Source organism: Lagenorhynchus albirostris, chromosome 5 (assembly GCF_949774975.1).
Source record: "Lagenorhynchus albirostris chromosome 5, mLagAlb1.1, whole genome shotgun sequence".
Classification (NCBI taxonomy): domain Eukaryota; kingdom Metazoa; phylum Chordata; class Mammalia; order Artiodactyla; family Delphinidae; genus Lagenorhynchus; species Lagenorhynchus albirostris.
The window spans coordinates 93,499,409-93,507,145 of NC_083099.1; positions in this window are offsets into that span (position 1 = coordinate 93,499,409).

The window sequence follows — 7,737 nt, forward strand, 5'->3', positions numbered from 1 at the left end:
ATGCTTCCCAAGAGAAGGTGTGCTCAAACCTTCATTTCCTTTTGAGCTGTTGCAACTCTTTGAACTTCCTCGAGAAAGGAAACTATATATATTGTTGGAGGAGAGCGAGACTAAGAGAGAAAGAAAATGTAAACATCAGAGAGATTAGAAGACTCTCAGCATAGGGCTCTCTGCCTTTTTAAGGACGGTGGTTTATTTCCTTCCATAGTTTCCTGCTTGAAGTGATTTGGGAGAAAGGTGTTGGTAAATAATAACATTCTTCAAAAGGGGTTTTTCATTCAGCAGCTTGGGAAAAGCAAAGAGATTAAAAGCTGTGTTACCCTACATAACATAAGTAAGATCAACTTGTCCTATAATGCAATGGAATTAGCAATGAACTTGGAATTGGAAGTGAGGCCAAGGCTGGCTATATGGGAACAGAGTGGGGCAGGTCAATTTATTTATGCAAGCTCCCTTTCTTATCTATAGGAATGTACTAGCATGATCTCTCAGGGTTCTTAGGCTTAAAATTCTAAGATTTTAAGTAGGGACTGATTATATTTCTTCTACTTCTGGAGTTGGTAAATGTTTCTCCAGGATAGGTGCTTGCTTACATGTTTCCTCTGAGGGGCCAGCCCTAACACAGAGTACATGCTAAGCGTCAGGTCGTTTGTGAACCTAGGAGATTTTGTGCAAATTTAATGGACGAGTTCTTGTATATATTTTCTGGAGATCACAGGGCTTTGGTGTTTTTTTTTAAATCAGATTTTCAAAGGAGTTTATGACCCCAAACAGTTGCCCTGAGGAAGGGAAGTGTAAGAGAAACTATACTTGTGCAAGTCCTGAGAGAAACTTGCAGAAAAGATTGGAGGGAACTGTGGCAGCATACACTTCCTACCTCCTTTCCGGGATATGCAAGTATTTAAAATAATGACTTGGGACTTGCCTGGTGGCACAGTGGTTAGGAATCTGCCTGCTAACGCAGGAGACACTGGTTTGAGCTCTGCTCCGGGAAGATCCCACATGCTGCGGAACAACTAAGCCTATGCGCCGCAACTATTGAGCCTGTGTTCTAGAGCCTGTTAGCTACAACTACTGAGACCGCATGCCCCAACTACTGAAGCCTGTGCACCTAGAGCCCATGCTTCGCAGCAAGAGAAGCCACCACAATGAGAAGCCCCTGCTCACCGCAACTAGAGAAAGCCCACGTGCAGCAACGAAGACCCGACACAGCCAAAAATAGATAAATAAATAAATACATTTAAAATAATGACTTAATGGGAGATATCATTACTTTAATAGATATTTAAAAACATTGTGCCAGAAGTAAGAAAGTGTTCAAAAGAAAACAAACAAAAATAAAGGAAATCTCACAATGATGGCCGTGTGTCAAAGGGACACAGAAGCCAAGTGAAATAGCTTCCAATGGCCAAAATGAAACCATTTTAGCAACAAAATAAACGAGTATTGGATTATAACCCAAAGTATAAAATAAATATCCACAAGTCCCATACAGACTAAATAAATGATTGAATACATAAATAAATTGGGAAGAATAGACAAATATTCCATACAAAAGAATTCCGAATAATTTATGTACATGCTCTGCTCTTGAGGAGATAGACAATATCTCACTACTCCTTAAGTGTGGGCTATGCATAGTGACTTCCTTCCAGAGTGCAGTAAATTTGGCAAGGCTGGGAAAAAATGGTGACTGTACAGTAGAGAAACCTGACAAATACTCTTTCAAGTCAGATAATCAAGGTTAATTTCAACAGTGATAAATCCTATTGATAGTTTGGACCCTTGATATGTGGTGGTGAGAATGGCAATTTACCTCTATGATCTTCCTCCCCAAAACGCATTTTTCCTGTCTAACTATGAGAAAACATCAGAAAAATCCCAATTGAGGGATATTTTCCAAAACACTGGGCTAGTGATCTTCAAAACTGTCAGGATCATAAAAAATATGGAAAGTCTGAGAAACTGTCACAACCAAGAGAAGTGTAAGGAGACATGACTACTAAATGTATGTTGTGTCCTGGAAGAGAGGAAGGACACTATGAAAAACTCAGATAAGCTGAATAAAGTATGGACTTTAGTTTAAAAATATATGTATATTATGGATTGTTTGTACATGTGTGTGAAGACATCCTTGCAATTGTAACGAAATTTTGGGGGAATGTAATATTGTACAGTCATTAAGAGCAGACTCTAGAGCTTATTTCCAGTGTTCAAATCCAGGCTCTGCCAATAATTAGAAGCTGTGTAGCTTTCAGTAGTTATTTAACATCTCTGATCCTCATTTTCCTTAACTCTAAAATCAATACATGTAAAGCCCTTAGGACAGTATCTGACCCACAGATACATAATTACTATTAATTGGAAAAACGAAATGATGTAGAAACATGAGCTCACATATTAGCCTATGCAAGTATACTTGTGTTTAATGATAACTGTTATAACTGACATTTGTATGGTGTTTTACAGTTTATAAAGCTATCACGTGTACATAAATTCATTGGAGCCTCACAACATCACTATGAGCTATTTTGATATATTATGATCCCCATTTTACAGATGGGGAAATCAGTTCAAAAAAATTGAACTTGGAGTTCATAGATAAATGCCAGAACTGGGATACAACATATTCTAATCTCAAAACCTGTGTTATTTCAACAGTATAAAGCTGCCTCTTAGGCATTTTCTATTTGCAAACTCTCCAGAAATGTTAAATTTTAAAAAAAGGTCCTGAAGATATTGCTCTAAAGTTTTATTCTCAGCATTTTATTACATTATTTCTCACAGTATCCTTAAGGAGCTAGAAGAATAAACACTGAATTCTATATTTTGCAGAGGAAAAGGCAAGGCCCTAGGAATTTTCTTCTTTTCACATCAGGCATTTGTTAGATTCTGGGAGAAGATCCACATTAAATCAACCTAACTTTTATTTTTTGCTCCAATGTGATGGTCTGTGCTAGATGTTGTGGGCAATACAGTGATGAATACATTAGGATTATTGCTCTCAAGGATTTGGCTATCTATTGTCTATATCTTCTTTTCATTTAAACCTAAATTAGGCAATATACTCCTCATATAGGCATTTCATGCTTAAAAGTTAATATGTCATAGCATGATCACATTTTACAGCCAATTAGACAAAAGATAACCACAAATTTTTCTTGCGTTTTACAAAAGACACATCCAATTTAAAAAGTGAACAAATTAGTGTTATTAAAAATAAAATTAAGTTGCATAAATTTGGATTTTATGGAATTATATATGTTAGCATACATGTATAAATTCAATAAAAATATACGTGTATGTAGAGACATAATCCTGCAGGCATGTGAGTATGGATATTTTGCAAGGGGGGATAAAGGGATGATGGAAGGCCAAGCTGGCAATGTCACAAGTTTATTATTGTAAAACAAATTGCCCCCAAACTTAATGACTTAAAACAATACATATATCACAGTTTCTGGGGATAAGGAATCTGGGGGCTTCTGGCTCAAGACTTTTCAGGAGATTTCAGTAAAGGTGCTGGCTGAGACTGTGGTCTCACCTGAAAGCTCAACTCATTTGCTTCCAAGATGACTCACAGGGTTGTTGGCAAAATCAATTCCTCACTGCTTGTTGGATGAAAACCTTAGATCTTCCCAGCAGTTGGCCAGAGACCTCCCTTGGTTCCTTGATCCGTGGGTCTTTTCATAGGGCAGGGCACAACATGGCAGTTGACTTCCCTCAGAGCATGAGAGCAAGTGAGGGCCCGGGGAAATCAGTCTTTTTATAACTTACTCCTGGAAGTGACATTCCATCACTCTGCCATTTTCTTTTTATAGAAGTTAGTCACTAGGTCCAATACACACTCAAAGGGAAGGAATTACACAGGGCATACATAGCTGGAGGTGGGGAACTTTTGGAGTCATTTTATGGTCTATTATACAGCATAATTTTTATGAGAAACACTGAAGGAAAGTTGCCTTATTTTAGCCCAGGGATAGATGAGCTTAAGGGGCAGGCCTAGCTCTATGGGCCCAGCTGGTGTGTTGTATCTCAGATGTCTAGGGGAATGTGGGAAGTACTGCCTCTGTTCTGCAGTTGCAATATAAGGAGTTGACAGATATTTCCGATTGTATATTTATCAAACTCATTTTCTCTTCTCTTGGGCACACAGCTAGCCATATTTGCAAGCATTCTTTGCAAGTAGGTGTGGACGTGAGACTGAGTTCTAGACAAAGTTATGCAAATAGAAGTTATGTGAATCACATCCAGGTGGGACACAAAAGACTCCCATGCATAATCCTCCACCTCCTTCTCCACTTCAGGCTGTATAGGATGGGGACAAACTCAACGGTGACTTTGTAAAGCCCATGTTGAACATGACAGATCTCAAGATGAAAGGAAATATGGTATATGAACACGTAACTGGAGGGAGCCACCCACTGATCAAGAATATTCATTTTGAACATTATGTGAGAAATAAACTTCTACTGAATTAAGCCTCCGAGGATGTGGCGATCATTGACTCTAGAAGCTAGCACTACTGTAACTACTACAAAAACCAGATATCTGAAGTAGTTGTCCTGAACCAAACAATTAAGCTCTAACAATGCAAAGGCAAAGCAGAAATGCAAGACCATAACTTAATTATTCTTTAAACAAGATGCTTAGCACAGTTCTTGTTACAAGGTGGGTTCTTTGTATTTTTGGTTAAATGGTAGATGCTGACCCAAGTTAGTCAGAAAATAAGGGAGCTGATGTACGTAGGTTTTTTTTTTTAAATCCCAGATCAAGAGGGCATTGTTTATTAATTCCAAGCTAAGTTTTTTTTTCCACATCTTTACTGGAGTATAATTGCTTCACAATGCTGTGCCAGCTTCTGCTGTACAACAAACTGAACCAGCCATATGTATACATGTATCCTCTATCCACTCCCACTTGAGCCTTCCCCCAACCCTCCCTATCCCATCGCTAGGTCGTCACAAAGCATCAAATTGATCTCCTTGTGCTATGCAGCAGCTTCCCACAGGCCATCCATTTTACATTTCGTAGTTTATATATGACAATACTACTCTCTCACTTCATCCCAGCTTCCACTTCCCCGCTGTATCCTCAAGTCCGTTCTCTGCATCTGCATCTTCATTCCTTCCCTGCCACTAGGTTCATCAGTACCATTTTTTTTAGATTCCATATATATGCATTTGTTTTTCTCTTTCTACATTACTTCACTCTGTATGACAGATTCTAGGTCCATCCACCTCACTACAATAACTCAATTTCATTCCTTTTTATGGCTAAGTAATATTCCATTGTATATATGTGCCACATCTTCTTTATCCATTCATCTGTCGATGTACATTTAGGTTGCTTCCATGTCCTGGCTATTGTAAATAGTGCTGCAGTGAACATTGTCATACATGTCTCTTTTAGAATTATGGTTTTCTCAGGGTATATGCCCAGTATTGGGATTGCTGGGTCATATGGTAGTTCTATTTTTAGTATTTTAAGGAACCTCCATACTGTTCTCCATAATGGCTATATCAATTCACATTCCCACCAGCAGTGCAAGAGGGTTCCCTTTTCTCCACGCCCTCTCCAGAATTTATTGTTTCTAGATTTTTTGATGATGGCCCTTCTGACCGGTATGAGATGATACCTCATTTTGGTTTTGATTTGCATTTCTCTAATGATTAGTGATGTTGAACATCTTTGAATGTATTTGTTGCCCATCTATATGTCTTCTTTGGAGAATTGTCTATTTAGGTCTTCTGCCCATTTTTGGATTGGATTGTTTGTTTTTTTGATATTGAGCTGCTTGAACTACTTGTATATTTTGGAGATTAATTCTTTGTCCATTGATTCATTTGCAAATATTTTCTCCCATTCTCAGGGTGGTCTTTTCATCCTGCTTATGGTTTCCTTTTGCTGTGCAAAAGCTTTTAGGTTTCATTAGGTCCCATTTACTTATTTTTGTTTTTATTTCCCTTACTCTAGGAGGTGGGTCAAAAAGGATCTTGCTCTGATTTATGTCAAAGAGTGTTATTCCTATGTTTTCCTCTAAGAGTTTTATAGTGTCTGGCCTCACATTTAGGTCTTTAATACATTTTGAGTTTATTTTTGTATACGGTGTTAGGGAGTGTTCTAATTTCATTCTTTTACATGTATCTGTCCATTTTTCCTAGCACCACTTATTGAAGAGGCTGTCTTTTATCCATTGTATATTCTTGCCTCCTTTGTCATAGATAAGGTGGCCATATGTGTGTGGGTTTATCTCTGGGCTTTCTATCCTGATCCATTGATCTATATTTCTGTTTTTGTGCCAGTACCATACTGTCTTGATTACTGTAGCTTTGTAGTATAGTCTCAAGTCAGGGACCCTGATTCCTCCAGCTCCATTTTTCTTTCTTACGATTGCTTTGGCTCTTCAGGGTCCTCTGTGTTTTCATACAAATTGTAAAATTTTCTAGTTCTGTGAAAAATGCCATCAGTAGTTTGATCGGGATTGCACTGAATCTGTAGATTTCTTTGGGTACTATAGTCATTTTCACAATATTGATTCTTCCAATTCAGGAGCATGGTATATCTCTCCATCTGTTCATGTCATCTTTGATTTCTTCCATCAGTGTTTTATAGTTTTCATAGTAGAGGTCTTTTGTCTTCTTAGGTAGGTTTATTCCTAGATATTTTATTCTTTTTGTTGTGATGGTAAATGGGATTTTGTCCTTAATTTCTCTTTCTGTTCTTTTGTTGTTAGTGTATAGGAATTCAAGAGATTTCTGGGCATTAATTTTGCATCCTGCAACCTTACCACATTTATTGATTAGTTCTAGTAGTTTTCTGGTGGCATCTTTAGGATTTTCTATGTATAGTATCATGTCATCAGCAAACAGTGACAGTTTTACTTCTTCTTTTTCAATTTGTATTCCTTTTATTTCTTTTTCTTCTCTGATTGCTGTGGCTAGGACTTCCAATACTGTGTTGAATAAGAGTGGCAAGAATGGACATCCTTGTCTTGTTCCTGATCTTAGAGGAAATGCTTTCAGTTTTTCACCATTGAGAATGATGTTTGCTGTAGGTTTGTCATATATGGCTTTATTGTGTTGAGGTAGGTTCCCTTTATGCCCACTTTTTGGAGTTTTTATCATAAATGGGTGTTGAATTTTGTCAAAAGCTTTTTCTGCATCTATTGATATGATCATATGGTTTTTATTCTTTAATTTGTTAGTATGTGTATCACATTGATTATTTTGCCTATATTGAAAAATCCTTGCATCCCTGGGATAAATCCCACTCAATCATGGTGTATGATCTTTTTAAGGTGTTGTTGGATTCTGTTTGCTAGTATTTTGTTGATGATGTTTGCGTCTATGTTCATTAGTGATATTGGCCTGTAGTTTTCTTTTTTTGTGACATCTTTGTCTGGTTTTGGTATCAGGGTGATGGTGGCCTAATAGAATGAGTTTGGGAGTGTTCCTCCCTCTGCTATATTTTGGAAGAGTTTGAGAAGGATAGGTGTTAGCTCTTCTCTAAATGTTTGATAGAATTTGCCTGTGAAGCCATCTGGTCCTGGGTTTTTGTTTGTTGGAAGTTTTTTTTTTTTTTTTTTTTGTGGTACGTGGGCCTCTCACTGTTGTGACCTCTCCCGCTGCGGAGCACAGGCTCCGGACGTGCAGGCCCAGCGGCCATGGCTCACGGGCCCAGCAGCTCTGCAGCATGCGGGATCCTCCCGGACTGGGGCACGAACCCATGTCCCCT